This window comes from Panthera pardus, unplaced genomic scaffold (assembly GCF_024362965.1).
Source record: "Panthera pardus isolate Hobbes unplaced genomic scaffold, ASM2436296v1 HiC_scaffold_1, whole genome shotgun sequence".
Classification (NCBI taxonomy): Eukaryota; Metazoa; Chordata; class Mammalia; order Carnivora; family Felidae; genus Panthera; species Panthera pardus.
In genome coordinates, this window is record NW_026526654.1 from 54,064,060 (window position 1) to 54,085,962 (window position 21,903).

Below are 21,903 nucleotides of genomic sequence, written 5' to 3' on the forward strand. Positions count from 1 at the left end.
ACAAAAAAGTCAGAACAGATTAATGAAACTAAATACTGGTTATTTGAAAGAATAGAAAAAATTAATAACCCCCTAGCCATACTTATCAAAAAGAAAAGAGAGGACCCAAATAGATAAAATCACGAATGAAACCAACACCATAGAAACACAAATAATTATAAGAGAATACTATGAAAAATTATATGCCAGCAAACTGGGCAATCTGGTCAAAATGGACAAATTCCTAGAAACCCCAGCAAACTGGGCAATCTGGTCAAAATGGACAAATTCCTAGAAACCCATGCATTACCAAAACTAAAACAGGAAGAAATAGCAAATTTGAACAGACTCATAGCCAGCAAAGAAATTGAAACAGTTATCAAAAATATCCCAACAAACAAGAGTCCTGGGCCAGATGGCTGCCCAGGGGAATTCTATGAGACATTTAAAGCAGAGTTAGTACCTATTCTTCTCAAACTGTTCCAAAAAATAGAAATGGAAGGAAAACTTCCAAATTCATTCTATGAAGCCAGCATTACCTTGATTCCAAAATCAGAGAAAGACCCCACTAAAAAGGAGAATTACAGGCCAATATCCCTGAGCAACCCGGATGCAAAAATTCTTAACAAGACACTAGTGAATCGAATCCAATAGTACATTAAAAGAATTATTCATCATGATCAAGTGGGATTTACTCCTGGGCTGCAGGTCTCATTCAGTATTCACAAATCAATCAATGTGATACACCACATTAATAAATGAAAGGATAAGAACCATATGATCCTCTCAATAGATGCAGAAAAAGTATTTGACAAAGTACAGCATCCTTTCTTAATAAAAAGCCTCAAGAAAGTAGGGATAGAAGAAATATACCTCATCATAAAGGCCATATATGAAAGACCTACAGCTAATATCATCCTCAGTGGGGAAAACTGAGAGCTTTCATCCTAAGGTTAGGAACATGAGAGGGATGTCCATTTTCACCACTGTTGTTCAACATAGCACTAGAAGTCCTAGCCTCAGCAATTAGACAGCAACAACTAAGTAACTAACTAACTAACTAAATAAGTAAATAAATGGCATACAAATTGGCAAGGAAGAAGTAAACTTTCATTCTTCACAGATGACATGATACTCTCTGAGGAAAACCCCAAAGACTCCACCACAAAACCCCAAAGACTCTACCAGAACCAAATCAAGAGTTCAGCAAAGTCACAGGATACAAAATCAATGTACAGAAATAGGTTGCATTTCTATACACCAATAATAAAGAAGCAAAAAAAGAAATCAAAGAATTGATCCCATTTACAATTGCACCAAAAAACATAAGATACCTAGGAATAAACCTAACCAAAGAGGTAAAAGATCTGCATGCTCAAAACTAGAGAAAGCTTATGAAAGAAATTAGAAAGACACAAAGAAATGGAGAAACAGTCAATGCTCATTAATTGGAAGAACAAATATTGTTAAAATGTCAATACTACCCAAAGAAGTCCACATATTCAATGCAATCACTATCAAAATAACACCAGCATTCTTCATAGAGCTAGAACAACCAATGACATAATTTGTATAGAGGCAGAAAAGACCGTGAATAGCCAAAGTAATGCTGAAAAAGAAAACCAAACCTGGAGGCATCACAATCCCAGACTTCAAGATGTATTACAAAGCTGCAATCATCAAGAGAGTATGGTACTGGCAGAAAAACAGACACATAGATCAATGGAACAGAGTAGAGAACCCAGAAATGGACCCGCAAACATATGACCAACTTATCTTTGACAAAGCAGGAAAGACTATCCAATGACAAAAAGACAATCTCTTCAGCAAATGGTGCTGGTAAAACTGGACAGTTGCATGCAGTAGAATGAATCTGGACCACTTTCCTACACCATACACAAAAATAAATTTAAAATGGATGAAAGACCTAAATGTGAGACAGGAAACCATCAAAATCCTAGAGGACAAAACAGGCAGCAACCGTCAGCCACAGCAATTTCTTACTTTACATGTTTCTGGAGACAAGGGAAACAAAAGCAAAAACAAACTATTGGGACCTCATCAAGATTAAAAAACAAAACAAAACAAAACTTCTGCACAGTGAAGGAAACAATCAACAAAACTCAAAGGCAACTGATGGAATGAGAGAAGATATTTGCAAATGACATATCTGATAAAGGGTTAGTATCCAAAATCTATAAAGAACTTATCAAACTCAGGGTACCTGGATGGCTGGGTTAAGCACCTGACTTCGGCTCAGGTCTTGATCTCACGGCTCATGAGTTCAAGTCCCATGTTGGGCTCTGTGCTGTTAGCTCAGAGCCTGGAGCCTGCTTGGATTCTGTGTCTCCCTCTCTCTCTGCCCCTCCCTTGCTTGTGCTCTGTCTCTCAAAAATAAATAAACGTTAAAAATTTTAATTAAAAAAATAACTTACTGAGCTCCACACCCAAAAACAAATAATCCATGAAGAAATGGGTGGAAGACATGAACAGACATTTTTCCAAAGAAGACATCTATATAGCTAACAGACACCAGCATTCTGGTGTCTGAAAAGATGCTCAACATCACTCATCATCAGAGGACTACAAATCAAAACCACAATGAGGTACCACCTCAAACCTGCCAAAAAGAATGCCTAAAATTAACAACTCCGGAAACAACAGATATTGTTAAGGATGGGGAGAAAAGGGAACCCTCTTACACTGTTTGTGGGAATGCAAACCAGTGCAACCATTCTGAATAACAATCAAAAAATTAAAAATAGAACTACCCTACAACCCAGCAATTGCACTACCAGGTATTTATCCAAAGGATACAAAAATGCTGATTCACAGGGGTAGGTGCTCCCCAATGTTTACAGCAGTGCTAGCAACAATAGCCAAATTATGGCAGAGCACAAATGTCCATCGACTGATGAATGGATAAAGAAGTAGTGAGATATATATATATGTGTATATATATGTGTATATATATATATGTGTGTGTGAATATATATATATATTCAATGGAATATTGCTTGGCGATTGGAAAGTGAAATCTTGCCATTTCCAACAATATGGATGAAACTAGATATGAATTATGCTAAGCAACATAAGTCAATCAGAAAGACAAATATATGATTTCACTCATAGGTGGAATTTAAGAGACAAAACAGATGAACATAGCGGAAGAGAAGGACAAGAAAGAAACAGAAATAGGCAAATCATAAGAGACTCTTAAATACAGAGAACAAACTGAGAGTGGCTGAAGGGGAGGCGGGTGGGGGGATGGGCTAAATGGGTGATGGGCATTGAAGAGGGCACTTGTTGGGATGAGCACTGGGTATTATATCCAGGTGATGAATCACTAGGTTCTAGTCGTGAAACTAATACTACACTATATATTAACTTGAATTTAAATTTAAAATAATAATAATAAACAAAAAAGAAAAGCAAATAGACCCCTAAATTTCCTCTCCCCAGGTGCCTGGGTAGCTTAGTTGGTTAAGTGTCTCACTTCAGCTCAGGTCATGATGTCACAGCTTGTGAGTTTGAGTCCTGTGTTGGGCTGTGTGCTGATAGCTCGGACCCTGAGCCTGCTTTAGATTCTGTGTGTCCCTCTCTCTCTGCCCCTCCACACTCACACTCTGACTCTCCCTCTCAAAAATAAATAAAACATTGTTAAAAAATAGCAAAATGTCCTTTCCCTCTCTGCTCAGATAGAGGACTCCTACTCCAACACAGATGAGTCAAAGATTACTATCTAGTGGCTGCATGAGATGGATTATAAAATAGGGAATACACACCACACTAAGACTAGAGGCATGGCACCAAAATCAGGGACATAAAGTGAAAAATAAATTCTGAATGTAAACATCCCGAGCTCCCTTTCCCCACTTGATACCCAGAGTACCAGAATGAGGCTTAATAACATCATGGTGGTGTAGACTAGTATGATAGCACAGGAAATAAAAAGTCATTAGCAAGATATACTAAAAGAAAGAAGTCAAGAAGCATTCCACAGATTTGGGTCTAAACACATAGAAGGCTAAAGTTGTCATTTGCTGAGGCAGGGAAGAACTTGTAGGAAGAAAAAGGTCTGGGAGGTGTGGAAAAAGGAGTTGAGCACTGGGAATGAAGTTTTAGATGTCAAGTTGGCAGGTAGAAGAGAGTTTAAGATAAACACTATGCTAGAGATACACATGGAATTCATTCATATACAGACAGTATTCAAGCCATGAGACTGGTTGTGATCCCCTAGGAATCCGGTATAGCTAGAGTTCAATGGACTGAATCCAGAATGCCAATACAGAGAGTCCAGGGGGAAGAAGACACCAACAAAGAACCCAGAGGAGGCAACAGGAGATGGGGTTGAGGATAGAAAAGAAGGGGTGCATTTTTACTCCTCTTGTATGCTTGTGCGTGCGTGTGTGTGTGTGTGTGTGCGCGTGTGTGTGTGTGTGTGCATGTGTGTATGTTTAGAAACAAGAGGCCAGAGTTAGGCTGAAAATGAGGACTATAGGGATGGTATTGTCAGGAGAAGAGATGACATGTGATAATTTCATTTATTAATGAAATTATTAAAATATAACTCACATGCCGTAAAAGTCAACTACTTTAAGTGTACAATTCAACTGCTTTCTAGTATATTAACAGAATTTTGCAACCAATAGAACATTTTCGTTACTTCACAAACTCAAGCCCACTTTACCCCTCTCTCCTCCAGCCTATTTTACATGGAAATGTTTTCTTACTTTCATTTTCATATTGTTTACTGCTAGTGTATAGAATATAATTGATTTTGCATATTGATTTGTGAACTTGCTATATGGTTGGACTCATTTCTTACTTCTAACCTGCAAGAAAAATTTAAAAGCCAGTTTACAGGGAAATAAAGTAGGACAGCTGGACTCTTCTGAATGCTCAAAGAAGATTTTGGAGTCTTGAATTTAGAGATAAAAGGTAAAGTGTTTCACTCCATTTGAGTCCAGTTGCCTGTGTAGGAAGTATTATAAAACTGTGCTAAATCTTTTGACAGTTGGATGAAATGAACAATGAAAATGATGAAAAAAATATGTCTGAAGTCTATTTGAAAAACCTCAAGATATCAAAACCACAAAGAATTTTTTAAACTGCTTTTCTCTCAAAACTACTTGAGCATCTTCCTATCAATGGTAATTCAAGCCCCAAAAGAATAATCCTTTTACTTTGTTGTTTGTAATGTCCTTGAGAATAAAACCCAAACATTTATCACTAATTGTCAACATCTTACCAAGTGCTCACCTGTCAGCAGGCATTCTATAAATGTATATTTAATGAATGATGAATGAATGAATTGCTAGTTTGTCAGGAAAAATTAAGTAAAATTGTACTTGAATGTATGTACTGCTTGAATGATATTATTAGGTATTATTCATTTAAATAGTTAAGCAGTGGTTCTTAATACCCTCTGAACAATGGAATCACCTGAGAAGATATTAAAAAAAACAACAATAACAACAAAAAAGTCAGTGTGCAAACCCTTCCTTAGAGTCTTTGACACAGCTGTTCTGGGGGTGACCAATGCTCTGGAGTGCTTTAAACATTCCCAGGATAATTCTAATGTGGAGCAAAGTTTGAGGACACAGATCACTAGCTTCTGTCAAATTCAATGACTTTGATTAAGGCATAATTAATGTTGACATTAAAAACTATTCGTGTCCCAAATAGTCATCACAGTTAGCAATATACAAGCATACAACTTATTCTACAAGAATGAAATCTGTATGTGGACAAGACATAAAGCCTGTAGTAGGCAATCAATGCATTTTATTTACCTAAAACCTTCCCTTCCACTTTGCTGTGCTTTCATAATCTGCATTCAAATGTCCTAATAACCATAAAAGTGTTTTATGTGCTAATTATAAATATGTCGTCCTAGGATATGGTTCTTGTCCCACGTCTTTCTTTCAAAATGCCATGTAGTGATATAAGGAGCACACTCCCAAATGAGTGTTAGCTTTTGAGGAACAAAGATTCCTTTGAGAATATGAAGAAGTCATTAACTCCAGAATACTGTGCTTCTGATCCCTGAGGTCCATCCTATTTATAAATCTCCACAAAATCCATAGACCCTGATTAAGAAATTCTGGGGATCCCTGGGTGGCTCAGTCGATTGAGTGTCTGACTTTAGCTCAGGTCATGATTTTGCGGTTTGTGGGTTCGGCCCCACGTCGGGCTCTGTGCTGACAGCTCAGAGCCTGGAGCCTACTTCAGATTCTGTGTCTCCTTCTCTCTCTGCCCCCCCCCCCCACTCATACTCTGTCTCTCTCTCCTTCAAAAATAAACATTAAAAAAATTTTTTTAAAGGAATTCTACACTGGAAGAAATGCTTAGGTTATTATAAGGAAATAAGCCCATCTTCTAAATTCTCAACATGTTGCATAAATAGTAAATAAATTTCCACAGTGATATTAAATTTTAATTGCAAAAAGATACTTTGTAATTTCATTACTGTTGTTGGCAAAGTTCTCACCAAGGCAGTCATCGTTAGATATCATTATTCTCATTAAAGAGGAGGGGACAAGTAAAAACTGTTTGGGTCATGCCTAGAGCAATCCAGATGTCCCTAATTGCCATCTCCCTCCCATAAAAATCTCTAAAATGCTGCCTTTGGAATCTAAAATGCAGCATGAACAGTAAAAGAAACCATTGATCAGATTATTCAGAAAAACCTCCATAAAATTTGGAAAATATCTAATTTTAGTAGGTTCCTTTTGTGAATTATTGGTTAATCACTAAACTGGAAATGACATAAATATTTTTCATACTACCCATACTACTTCTAGCTTTAGCAGAATTCTCCTTGATAACCACACTAAATGACTATTTCCTGGCTTGTCTTTAAATCTTTACTATTCTTGCTGCATCTAATTTAAGTTAAAAACCCAAGGGCTATATAAAACCTTAAAATTGTACTGACATTTCTATAATCGCACAGCACAGGGAAGTAGTGATTACCTTCTTTTATGGAATTAGATCAAAAAGTAGCAATACCTCTTGCTTCATTCATACTACATTACTAGTATGTTATTACATTTTTCCTCCTGTTGGACCACTCCTTGTAATTTTCCGATCGCTTTGCCAGCCCTGCCAGAACTCCTTTTGAGTAAAGTGGGGGAGAGGTCAGAGAGGAAAAGAAACAAGATGACGTCTCATTTTTCCTAGTCTTTCCTGGACTAGTTTTATTATAAAATTTTGTCAAATTCATTATGACAGAGAAAACTCACATGAACTGAATCCACCAATCACATTACCCATATTTTGCAATGCCCCAGAAGATAATGACCCGCAAAGAGAACTAGAGAACGCATCTATTTATGTCCAGTTCCCTCCCGATGGCTCTAATCATGTCTAATAATTCATAAATTGATCTTATTATTACAGGCTTTCATCTCATTTTACCAAACCTAGTGGAGGAGATAAATTTGTAGCACATACTTCTGCATGTATAAATTGTAAATGCCCCAGATTAGGTTTAATCGCTATGTAATTTCCAAACAAAAATTCTTGCCTGATTTCATCCAGATGAACGCTGTCTATAAACAGGCTCAGTGCCCTAGTCTACACCTCTGAGAATCAAAGCTATAACAAGTGAGGAAAGACCTAGGGTGGGTAACATATACCAAATAGGATCCCACGGATAGGTTACAAAATTGTGAAATTCCGTTTTTAATCTTTCAAAATAAATCTTAACCTCAACCATATTAAAATATCATTCTCTGTCAAATATATCCAAGTGAAATGTGTTGCCATAGATAAATGCACATACAGATGCTTTTATATTTTTATGTTCCACATAGAAAGTATATTTTATGTAACCAGAAATCCAACAGTTTCTTAGAGAATATGATAAGAGGAGACATCATTAACATGCAAAAAGGAAAAAAAAAATCCTTAAGAATTTTACTCTTCAGTAGAACAATACTAGAAAGGAAACAGGTTATTAATTTTTCAATAAGATCTACTGAAACTAAATCACATCTATCTTAACAAAATTTTGTTGAGTATTACTACATGACAACCACTTTTCACCTAAATAAGACATAAGCCCAGGTGTGCTATTCTTAAGTTTAGCCATTTGGTAGGGAGAATAAAAAGGTGAAATCTTAATAAGGCCATTTCTCCCACTTTAGCTGAGCCAGGATCCTTTAACATTACTGATGCTACTTACTTAGAAAGAAGTTAAGTACTCAAATCCAAAACTCTGTCCTTGTTTGTGAGATATACAATTAAACTAACATCTTTATGCCTCATGTTCTATGTCTTTATTATGGCATGTGTAAACTGGAGATAATTCCTTCCATACCCCAACTACTTGAAAAGGATTTCATAAAGATAAAGACTAGAAGAACTTCTTCAAAAAGAAAAGGCATTAAAAGAAAAAATATTTTTGTCACCATGCAGTTAAAATAAATTCCCATGATATCAAGGGCTTCTTTTCAGTAACGATAGACTACTTAAATTGAATCAACTATTCTCTGGACAAATATTTTTAAATTCTCAAACGTTTAAGATAACTTAAAAAAAAATCGGAAGATAAAGAACTGATCAGAATTGACAAGGAGAAAGACATAGGCCCAGAGAAGTAAGACAAGAAACTGGAGATCCATTACACCTGAAAACTGAAGAGAAGACAACGGAGAAGCTGAGATGCTGAGAGAGAATTTAATGGACTAATGTGCTCAGGGGTCTAGGGCCGGAATCAAAGGACTCTGCAAAAGGTCCTTGATAAACTTCCTTGCTTTGGCTGAACCAAGAAAGGCTGAAATTTAGGCATCAATCTGAACAAGAAATGACTACCACTAGGACTTCAACTCAGCTTCCATCTAACTTAATACTCGCAACTGATTGCTGTGATTCTGGATGGTTACTTTCCACAACTGACTGGCAAAAACAACCATAAATCCTTCTTAGCGGGATAATATCATGCCAGCTATACAAATATTTCTATAAACAGTATTGAAAATTCAATATCTCACAGACTACTAAAATAACTGGAAATTCAAGTAAATGAAACAAATTAACAAAACCCAAAGAAACAACAAAAAATAGAAACAGAAAGATGGGCACTGCAGATACTAGAGTTATTAGCATCAGGTTAAAAAAAAAAACAAACTATAAAACCTGTTATAAATAGAATAAAATTGAAAAATTTCATCCAATATGACAATCTTCTGTAATAAATGGAATGTTTAGTTTACTTACATCTAATATTGTTACCTAAGTTTTCCATTTTATTAAGTGATTTGTCTTTGCTTCATCCATGCTGTCTTTTTTTCTCACTGTCCTTATATCTTTCAGGAATGACTGTGTGCATTCTGTTGTATTTTTATTTTTTACTAGCTTGAAGATTAACTGTTCCATAAATTTTATAATACACCTCTCTCCCTCTCTCTTTCTGTCTATATGAATTTAGGCATATACAATATTCCCTTAGTTTTTATTTTTCTGAATATATATATAAATATATTTATATATTTTTTGAATACACATATATTCACTTGAAAGCAAATTTTAAAAAATACTTCTAAGCTGGAGAAAGGAAAAAAATAAAACAATAAAATGCACATGATCACTTCCAAAAGAAGCAAGACATAGCACAGATGAAGAAAAGACAAATCACTTAATAAATTGGGAGATTTAAAGGAAACATGTGAGTAACAATATTTAATGTAAATCACCTAAATGCTTCATTTATAAGAGAAGACCGTCAACTGGATAAAAATAAAACTTTTATATTGTTTATAAGAGACCTATCTAAACATAATTATTCAATTATGTAAAGATATATTCCATGGAAAATCTAATAAAAATAACTCATACACTTCTGTTAATTTCAAAGTAGAGTATAAAGTACAAAATTATCACTAGAGGTAAAGAGGGACATTTCATTGTTATAAAAGGTTCAATTCAGCAATCAGATGTAACAATCTTAAATTTAGAATAATGTAAGCTTCAAAATAAATAACAATTGATAAACCTACCTATAGGAAAGTATCTATACATGATCTTGGTGGGAAATTTTAACATACTTATTCTCAGTGACTGGTAGTGCGTATGCACATACATACACAAAAAAATATAGCCAATGGTGGGGAGCCTGGGTGGCTCAGTTGGTTAAGCAGCTGGCTTTGGCTCAGGTCATGATCTTATGGTTTCTGAGTTCAAGTCCCACATTGGGCTCTGTGATGACAGTGCAGAGCCCATTTCGTATCCTCTGTCCCCCCTCTTTCCGTCCCTGCCTCTCTCTCTCTCTCAAAAATAAATAAACTTAAAAAAAAAAAGAATATAGTCAATGGTGTCCTGGTAAATGTTTAATAACTGGCTCTCAATAACAAAAGCCCTGGTTTATAATATTTACTGAATTTGTGGTGTTAATTCTCTCACCACAGCAGATTTCAAGCTCCCAACATCTGTCATGAATCCTGAGGTGGGAAAAGATACGCACATTAGGTTCAGGAAAGTTGGCTTGAGTTTTCCACACCACTTGATATATTATACTGAACAAAAAGATTAGTAAGTTGATCTTATAAGAATGTGCATGCAGGCCATTTCCCCTACTTTAACTACAATATACCTGTTTCTACATAAAGCACATTTATTATATGACTTCACTATTCTTGGCAATTAAGGTGAAGAGATGGAAATCGTATAAAGTATTTCTCTGATCACAATTAAACTAGAAATGAATGAGAAAAGATGAAGAAATCTCAATGTGTTTGGAAACTTTAACTCATTGATTAAAGAAAAAAGCTATGATTTAGTTTTTTTAAAGTATTTTGAATGCTTGTTAATGAAAATAGCACATATTAAAACTTGTGGGTGGGTTACAACTTAAATCAGAATGAAATATATACCATTAAATAAAAATGAGAATGTTGATAATCAATAAGTCATCATAAGAAGTCAATGTATAAAAGACATACTAAATTAAAGATTATATAGTAAGTAAATAACAAAGATAAAATTGGGAACTAATAAAATACAAAAACAAAATAGAGGAAGATCTACAAAACCAAAGTAAAAGCATTAATAAATTGGGAGAAAAACTGATCAAGAAGAAAAATGGATAAATAATTTGAAACTCTCACAAGACGATTTGATTGCATTATTTTACAAAATTTCACACTCTTCTTTGTCCCAGTGATAAAAGATTTCACCATGAAAACTGCTTTGGCCAATGAAATATTAGGGAAAATGACATGTGCCACTTCTAAGCAAAAGCTTTAATCCATAGAGTGTACCTACCAGATTCCCCTTTCCATTTGGCATGAGACAAGCAATGTTCATGAAGAGTCTTCTTCATCTGCTTAGGTCCAAGAGCACAGAACCTCTGGAGCAGAGTCACAGCCAACTCAACATGACCATGCACTGTATGAAAAATACACTTATGTTAACGTAAGTCATTAAATTTTCTTTTTCTTTTTTTCTTTTCTTTTTTTAACTCTATTCATCACGCTTATTTTTTTCCTTTCTTTTATTAAACAACAGCATAATTTGCAATAAACTGACAGAAATGAAGATATCTAGATGGATATTTCCAGATGGAAAATATTCAGAGAAATGCTAATTAGAATCATGAGGTACTACTAAGCCCTCACCCATATGTATAAATTTTAAAAAAGTGGTAATATGGAAGAATCTCACGATATTAAGATGGACAAAAAATAATATATACTAAATGATCATAGTCATGTAAAATACAAGAAGGAAGCAGGACAAACTGGACTAGAATATTTATGGACTCATGTTTATTTAAACTATGTATAAAAGCAAAGAAGTAATGATAGAGCCTGAGGTCTACCCATTTCTAGTTCTCCTCAAAGTCCATGAACTTAAGTTGAAAAACCCAGGTTGAACAATCTTGGAGGGAATTACCAGACTATTATAAGGCAATAAGTACATCTTCTGAAAACAAATTCCCAGTATGTTTCATAAATAGAAAGATTAAAGAAATTTCAACAGTAATAATGAATTTTAATTGTAAAAAGATGCAGCAGTGAACACTGTGTAATTTTGTTATGGTCCTTGGCAAAGTTCTTACCTACACAGTCAAGGTTAGGTATTACTCTCATTTAAAAAGAAAGGATAGGGGCACCTGGGTGGCTCAGTTCGTTGGGTGCCCAACTTCTGCTCAGGTCATGATCTCACAGTTCATGAGTTCAAGCCCCACGTTGGGCTCTGTGCTGACAGCTCAGAGCCTGAAGCCTGCTTCAGATTCTGTGTCTCCTTTACCCCTCTCTCGCTCATGCTCTCTCTCTCAAAAATAAATAAACATGAAGGAAGGAAGGAAGGAAGAAAGGAAGGAAGGAAGGAAGGAAGGAAGGAAGGAGGAAGGGAGGGAGGGAGGAAGGAAAAGAAAGGATAGATAAAAATGTTTGGGTCATTCTAGGGCAAACCAGATGCCCCTAATTGTTGTCTCTTTTTCACAGTGTCTCTAAATACTGTCTTGGGAATCTGAAATGCATCACAGTAATCACTTAACTAGAAATAATACAAATATAACGCCAGACACATAGTAGGTAATCAATACATTTTTATTTTTCTAGATCCTCTTCTTCCTTCTTGCTACATTTTTATAGTATGCAGTACCTGGTATTATATATGAAGTTAAAACTAAGAGGTTCTAGGGGCGCCTGGGTGACTCAGTCGGTTAAGCATCCGACTTCGACTCAGGTCAAGATCTCAGAGCTCGTGAGTTCGAGCCCTGCATCAGGGGCTGACAGCTCAGAGCTGGAGCCTGCTTACATTTTGTGTCTCCCTCTCTCTCTGCCCCCCCCCCCTCAAAAATAAAGTAAAATATAAAAAAAAAAAAAACAAAAACTAAGAGGTTGTAGGATGAGGCTCTTTTTCACACTCCTTTCTTTCAACAACTCAGTATAGTGTCATAATGATTACACTTCCAACAAATATTAATATTTGGGAGATATAGATCTCTTTGAGGACAAGTAGCTATGACCTCTCTCCTTCCAGATAATTTTACAAGACACTGATTATAATAAAAGTCATTATGGTGTTTAGTTTTGAGAGTAGTGATTAGGAGATGACATGATATGGGTTCTGTGGTACTGCCATCCACCAAAAAAAAAAAAGAAAAAAAAAAGAAAAATGAAAAAAGAAATTAAAAAGGAGAGGAAACATTAAAATTAAAAAGTATTATTTCTCAAGGTAACAAGATAAGGAGAATTTCTTTCACTTCCTACCTATTAAGAAAAAAAGCATAAAACTGTGAGTTACCTGGGAGACCACAAAGACAAATAGCACGTCCTGTAATTCTATGAGTCATCAGGCCCCAGGAAGCTCCAAAATAGGCCACATATCATTGGCATGTTTATACTTACAGACATTCTCTTAAGCACAGACCTATAATTAACTTCCCCCTAGTATCCTACTGTGGGAGACCATAAGTGGGCCTGTGGAGATGAAATCTCAATAAAATATGAAAATAGTAAGTTGTAAGCATTCTATAACTAGAATACATAGCTGTACAATGGCAACAACTTGAAACCTGTATATTAGGTTCAAGCAATGTGAGTTACCACTGTGCCCCAATTCCCACTAAAAAGTACTGTTAATGAGAAACTTTCTTCAAACGATTCCTGAATCTGCATACATAGCTAAGACTACACTTTTGGTATATTGGCAAGGGGAAGAAGGAAGGGACCAGGTTGTGGCATCCATCATATATTCTGACACTCATTTGATTCATATGGAAATATTTGGAGTATTGCAATGCTTATCCATGAATTTGGTATAAGTTGCCTTGGGTGCGTCCAAGTAACCGCACCAATTCTTAAAATTAGATCACTTTGTGATCTATCTTACATATCCAGACTCACAAATCCTCTCATGATTGTCAACAAACAAACAAACAAACAAAAAAAACAAGAAAAGCCCAATTCCTTAAAATAAACAAACTAGCAGACAAGTAATGAAAATAAAAATATCAACATCAGTAATAAAATAAAAACAAACCACACATATGAAACAGAGCATAAACAATTATATAATAGTTTATGAATTTACATTGAAGACTTCAAATAAAGATTATTCTAGTTTATAGCAAAAGACAGAACATAAAACTAAACACAAACTAGAAAATGAAAAAAAATGTTTTAAGTACTTATGACAAAGTTTTTATATTACAAATATAGAAAAAGATCTCACTAAAGAGAAAGAGAAACACAATTCAGATGGTCGTAGGCAAACAGTATTTTGCTTCATTTTCCCATCAGCTCCATTGTATTTAACCTTTTAACTCTTTGAAGATATTCTCAGTGGGACTAAAACAAAAGATCTATTTGGTATTAAGCTAATCTGAGCAAATATTATTCTTTTGAAACTCTCAATGCTATCAATAATGAAATAGCGTGAAGTGTTAAGCCATGAGGCAGAAAGCACTTCTTGTTAAACAGTGTTAGAATAAAAAGACCTAGATTCAAATTATGTCTTCACATCTATTGGCTGGGTTATCCTGGGAAAAGAACTTAATATTTTTGAGCTTCACTTTCTTCTCCAAATGGAAATGATGCATTTCAAATGAGGAAGAATGTACCATTATTGTCTGTACCACTCAGAAAATACTGCTATTTTATCTGTAAGATGTCATCAAATATAAGATCCATGGTTATTTCAGAGATGATAAAAATTTCAAATTGCAAAATCAATAAAATATCATAATACAAATGAGGCATGGATACAAAATGAGGCAATATATGTTAAAATGGTTTATAAATTAAATCAATAGGATATTAATTCTTTATCCACAATCTAGTATTTCAATATATACTACAATAAGTTGTTCCCTAGTTTGCTTCATATATGGGTATTATGTCTCTCCAAAGAAATCATAAATCATTTCAGAGAATATAATTTTTTGGTACTGCCATAATGTGTAGCATAAATTTGCAAAAACGAGGTATCATTGTTCACTTTAGATTTTGTGGAAAAAGCCAAAATGACTGATATTTTCCTAAAACGTATTATTTAAATATCTTGTATAAATAAGAAACTCGAAAAGTTGCTACCTAATTAGACATTCAATTGAGGCATTATGAATAAACAGTCAATATGTTATGCTAATATTTACTTCTATATTTATTTGTTTTAGGGAACTTATATTGTACATTTTACTGTTGAGAAACAATTCTCCATGGGTTTCTTATATTTCTGTTCATCTAGCAAAGTGAAACACTGACCGCTCTTTGATCCACATGACCTTTTTAAGGATGTTTGTATAATAAAAAGTATGAAAGGATAGGCTTACTTAGAGCATTCCAAGACAGAAATAATGTAAATAATGTCCCTCTGGACCAAAGGTAACATATGTTCACTGTTTAGTGTAATAAAGATGTCTACCCTAGGGCAAAGAGTAGGCATGTCTCAGGTCCTATCAATTCAGGGTCCCTCTCCTATAATGCAACTACCATATGCACAGGTATCATCTGATTCTCCTTAATATTTCTCTATGAAGATTGGAGTTTTGGAAAATGGTACAAAATGATAACAGTGTGTCTTGCTTTTGCTGTGAGCAATAAACTGTTTTTCATCTCTGACATAGAAGTCTTGTGTCTTCTTTCACCATCCATGAAGATATGGCAGGCTAATTTGTTAGCTGGCAAGTAGGCTAAAATTTTTAAATGTTCACAGATGTTGATATTTTAATTCTCTCTCTTTTTAATGTTTATTTATTTATTTATTTTGAGAGAGAGCACGAGCAGGAGAGGGGCAGAGAAAGAGAGAGAATCTCAAGCAGGCTCCACATGCAGCTAAAAGCCCTAGGTAGGGCTCAGTCTCACAAACCAGGAGTTCATGACCTGAGCGGAAATCAAGAGTCCGATGCTTAACCGACTGAGCCACCAAGGTGCCCCCAACTCTCTTTTTTTTAACAATGAATATCACATGATTTATGGTGATGTTTTACAATATAATTTTTGTCCAGAATTATTCTTTCTACAGCACGCAGAATCTTTTTCTCAAATGATATGAAAATATGGTCTCTTCCACAACAAAGAAATTTGCACCTCAATCAGGCAAATAAAGTCATCGTTTAGGAAGATATAGGCTCCAAACAGATGTTGGAAACATTTCATCTGTAAAACCTTTTAAGTAAAGAGGTTGTGACATTCTTTTATGATAATAAGGATTTAATTAAGCCTGCAACAAGGATTTATTCTAAAGAAGTCTAAGAATCCATTCTAGTCCTAGGATGATATGAATTTAAGATGAGATCATCATTGATATTCCAAAATAATAAGGTAGGAAAACTTTCAACACTATGAATAGCATGGCAGCCTAGAATGAGCACATGTTCTTCTTACATGCTCTTCTGTTATCTGGACTTATAAAAACTATCATTACATTTAACCCACAGACGCTGATTATTATGACTTCTGGGAAAATGACCAAAGGAAACTCTTAAAGTTAGCTCAGGTACTATGTCAACCTGTAATTTGGTCTCAGCTGAAAAAGATATTTCCTAATTTGCTACATATAGGGTTATTTAGCAAGAAAGACGTATGGCTCACTGCAGGTAGCTGACATTGTGGCTACATCATTTTATGGGTTTTTTGGTGTATGTAATATCTAAAAAGAGGATTTTTAATATTATATTTAATTGTAATCACTTTTTATATACATTGTATTTATTTCAAATACAAAGTTATAGCTACATGTTTATAAAAGGTAAATCACCACAAATACATAAATTCTTATTTTTAGGATAAGGTAAAATAATGTTAACATCATTTTCCTTTTCAATATTATTTGCTAAAATAATCTATCATATTCACTATGCAAACATTTAGATAATAATGATATATTACAATTATCATATCAATGAAACAGATAGTTAAACGGATAAAAAGACAGTGTTCAGGGGAACCTGGCTGGCTCAGGCAGTAGACCATGTGACTCTTGATCTCAGGGTCATGAGTTCCAGCCCCACCTTGGGAATGGAGCCTACTTAAACAAAATTTTTTTAACTAAAAAAGAAAGACCATGTTCAAAGAGAAATGGAATAGAAGACATAATAAACAAAAGTCAAATGAGAAGGAAAAAAGTACCGATTTTCAGAAATCTTCTATTCTGAAATGTCTGTGCCTTTTGGCCTACTCCCAGATTATTATTCTTCAGAATTTATTAGTCCATAGACATTTGGTATAGTGATTTTCAGATATTAAAATAACTGAAATTATCCTCACCTTTACTGAAAAAACCATAGTAAATAGTCATAAAGCCAACGAAACAAAATAAAAATCAATAAGCATTTAAAAGTTGAAGGTTCTTTATAGATTATTCTGTTAATTTGCACCTATGAAAGAGTCATAATGCAATACATTTATAAGGCTATTTGGCTTAATCATTCTAAAATCTTTAACAGTTTAATTTAGATCACAGATTGATCACTAGATTTAGATTGATAATTAGCTATTTATTATTTGCAGAATGTATTTCCTAAGACTTTCTCACAGAAAAGTATTTTATTTATGAAAATTTTATTCAAGTTATATAAATTAAGTTACCAAGATAAAATATTTTATCAAGAGAAGAGAATGGAACCGGGAAAAATGGAAAGTACTTTTGTCATTTTCAACAAAAAGCAAGGTTATGGTACATGACTGAAATTATTTATAAAACAAAATATTATGGGGAAATAAAATTGGCCACAAATTCTTGTTACTCCTACCATGGAAAGGTGAAGTTAATATCCTCCCCCCTAAAATGTGAGCAGGTTCTGTGTCCACTTTGACCAACAGACCGTGGTGGAAGTGATAATGACACAGTTTCTGTTCTCAGGCCTTATGGGATTGGCAGCCTCCATTTCCTTTCTCTTGAATTTCTTAACTCTTGGAACTCCACTGCCTTGTTGTAAGGAGCCTAAAACATCTAAACTAGTAAATAAAAATAAATAAATAAATAAATAAATAAATAAATAAATAAATAAATAAATAAAATTTATGTTTTAGGATGGTTTGTGGTTTTTTTTGTAAGTTATTTTTTTAATATATGAAATTTATTGTCAAATTGGTTTCCCTACAACACCCAGTGCTCATCCCAAAAGATGCCTTCTTCAATGCCCATCACCTACCCTTCCCTCCCTCCCTCCCACCCCCCCTGGTTTGTGTTATTAATCAACAATAGATAACAATATTTTTTAAATTGTATACATATACATATATATAGACATATATATATATATATATATATATATATATATATATATATATAGTATTTTAAATTGTTTTATAAGAAAAAAAAGACACTATTGTTCCCACAGGATAAATCTTATTTTTAAATTCCTCCAGTTCTGGTTTGGTTGAGAATATATTCTCCATCAGGTAGATGGGGTATTTTAGTGCCAAGTTATTCCAGAAGGAAAGATTTCAGAGTGAATCTTGATGTTCCAATCTGCTCTGAAGAGTTGCTAATTATGGAGTTGTATGTGACCAACTTGTGGCTAGAATAAATAAAACTAAAATAAAATTAAAAGTCTTGCTAAGCCACAGACTATTAAGTATCTAGACCTCACCTCATGAGTGATTGTGCAGGACAAATTAAAACACCAGTGACCTTTGTTGTGGAAATCAACAGCCCAAGACTATTAAAGATGATCAAGCTGTTTTCCTTGTGGTTACATTACCTATTGTCTGTCTGTATACGTATGTATGTATGTATGATTCTATCTATCTATCATCTATCTCTCTCTCCCCATCTATCCACATACCCACACATACAAACACACATTTATTAAGTAGTAAAATTGGAAAATAGTAAACTTGGAAAACATGGAATAGTACCTTGTCGGAGAGAACATTTTAGAAGATGACTGGTCACATGGAAAGCAATCAAACAAAAGCAAAAATGTAACTTGCATATTTAAAAGATTTCTTTTCTTGGGCCATGAATTAAATTTTCTGCTTTAGCAATTGTCTAAGAATTTATGACTTCATTTAAAATCATATATAGGGATATATATATATATATATATATATATATATATATATATATATAGGGATTATTCATGTTCCTTTATTGGTAAATATGTCCTACCAAATTCGATCTGAAAATTTCAAGTGAAGTTATTTGTCAATAGCTCCATTTACAATAAACATTACAGCCTGGCATATTTGAAAAGTCTTTACCTTTTATCCATCAACGTTATCTGCACTTTATGGCGCATATTAAAAGAAAGGATTAAAAGAAACAACATAACCATGTAAAATTAATTAAATGTAATTATGGCTTTATTATGGTGATATAGTTGTCTATTGCTCCAAGAAACGTATCTATTTTTCTCTTATTTAAAATTTAAGTCAATTTGGTTGTCTATTTTTTAAATTTCATAACTTTTTTTTTTAATGTTTTATTTATTTTTGAGACAGAGAGAGACAGAGCATGAGCAGGGGAGGGGCAGAGAGAGAGGGAGACACAGAATCTGAAGCAGGCTCCAGGCCCTGAGCTGTCAGCACAGAGCCCTACGCGGGGCTCGAACTCACGAACCGTGAGATCATGACCTGAGCCGAAGTCGGACGCTTAACTGACTGAGCCACCCAGGCGCCCCTAAATTTCATAACTATTAAATGTACACACAATTTTTCTTAACTCTTTTAGAGAACTTATTGTCATTTTTCTTACCATCACATACTAACAATCTCCTGCAAACTTGAGTAACAGCTCCTTGCATGCTACAATCTATTGGCAAATTTCCTCAAAGTAATCTATTTACATCACTGAAGATGGCTGGGGAATAACAAATATAAAAAGACTCTATTCTTCCTTCATCTTTAGAGAGCTCAGGAAAGCCTAACCTAAACCTAGAGAGATCATGGATGAGTGTAGTAAAACCTTTTATCATCACCACAGTGAAAATTAATAGAGAAGAATGACTATTCAGTTCTTGATTAGCCAACCAAAGTATAGTTCCAGATTATGGAGAGATGCACAGAAGTTACAGAATGTGGAAAATGCAGACTACTCAGAGGTACAAATAATACTTTAGTGATAATTAAGACATGTTTATACTTAGAAAATTAAGATCCTACAATTCTAATACCACAACTTGGATATGTTTACAACTAAATCAAATATAAATTAACATTTTGGTGCCTTTAAATTATCCTCTTTTTCTCTCTTCTAACTCTCCAACACATTCTTTATACAGGTTCTACACCACTAGCTGCTTTTATTTTATAATCTCCCAAGATCTAAAAATTTCATAGTATGTGGATATTCACAAGTCTAGATATAATGCCTCAGGTCATAACATAAAATACCTTTATCTTTTTAGGCAGTTAGGTTCATCTAAAGGAATTTGTTTTATTATCCTATATTTTTGGCTAAAATTCTCCATCTCCAGTAATTCATGTCTTTAAAAATACCTCAAGTTTATAGGTCAAAAACACAAGAGGAAATGAACAAAGAAAATCTAAACCAAATCTCTATTGGGGCTGCTGTTTTTGGTTTCTAATGTATGAAAAATGAAAGGTGAGGAAACCACTACCTTCCCGTCCTTCTATTCAATCACAGACAATTTAAAAATTTATAATTTTAAGTTTTGGAGTGTTACTTTTTATAATCTTTGAATAGATGCAAAGCAGCTTTTTAAGATAATGCGAATTATTATATATTTATTTTAAATCCATTTGGAAGGAACTATTGTTCCCTTTGGCAAAGTATATGTCACACATTCAGGAGACAAAATTTTTCCCTTTCTCATAGCAAATAACAGAATAAAATCTATCAGCTGCCACTTACAGCTTTAAATAAAAATCCCCAATGATCCTCTGAGACAAACATTGTTTGTCTAGACTTAGTCACCATAAATATCCTTGTGTATTCCAGAGTTTTGTTGTTGCTGTTTTTACCCAAAGCAGCTAACTATTAAGTATATATAATCTAACTAGAAATATTTTACTACAGAATCTTTATTTTTATTATTATTACTAATTTTTCTTTTTTTTTTTTCAAGTTATGAATAGAGTTAAAGTTGCCAATCATTCACTTGTCTATTGCCAAATAGTCAACACGAGGACTCCTGCTCTTCTAAGCTGCCGATTTAAATTGAACTGAGGGATGCATAGTCTAAATCACATATATTCTTATTAAAGTGATATGTAGATATGTAAAGACATTAAGTGATACCTTATTAAAGTAAGGTATGATCTAAAACAGGCAAGTCAAAATAAACACTGATACTGAAGTTCTCACTTCCTCCAAGGAAAACTTACAAATTGAGTTTATGAGATTTGAAATTGCACATGAGTTACAGTAAATAACCACTAATGTCTCCTCCAAATATGAGATTCTATGACTTATAACATAGATACATATAAGAAGAATGTCATGCATTGTATGCCTACCACATCTAGCTAGCATAATGTGTATGTAGTAGTAAACCATAAGGGCAGACATTCTCAGTCTTCAACCTTCAATGAACTACATGCATAAGTTTTTACTTTTCACCCTGCCTCCCTGCTGCTAGAGGACTCGCCCTTCATTGACTCACCCTTTTATCTTCCTGTTTAGTTTCCAAGCTGCTGAAGTCACCATTATTATCAATCCCTTTAAGCTCCATTCACTTCTTGACACAGCTCCAAAACCAGACTGGAAAGTTTAAGATTTAAGATTCAAAGACATTCAAAGGATCTATTTGGAATTATTGCTATCAAACTATATTTTATAGGTAATAGAGATCCAAAATGGCTACTTATATTTCTGCTAAATATGGCAGGAAATGGACTTTTACTTGGAAATCCTAAAACTTCCTGTGGGGGGGGGGGGGAAGTACTATAAATTTTTAGTACCCAACATATAACTGTAGGATAAAACTCATAATTAAAATGGTGAGTCAGATAAAGGGCTAAATGTTTGATGAAATCATCTATCATCATGGAGTATAGTTTG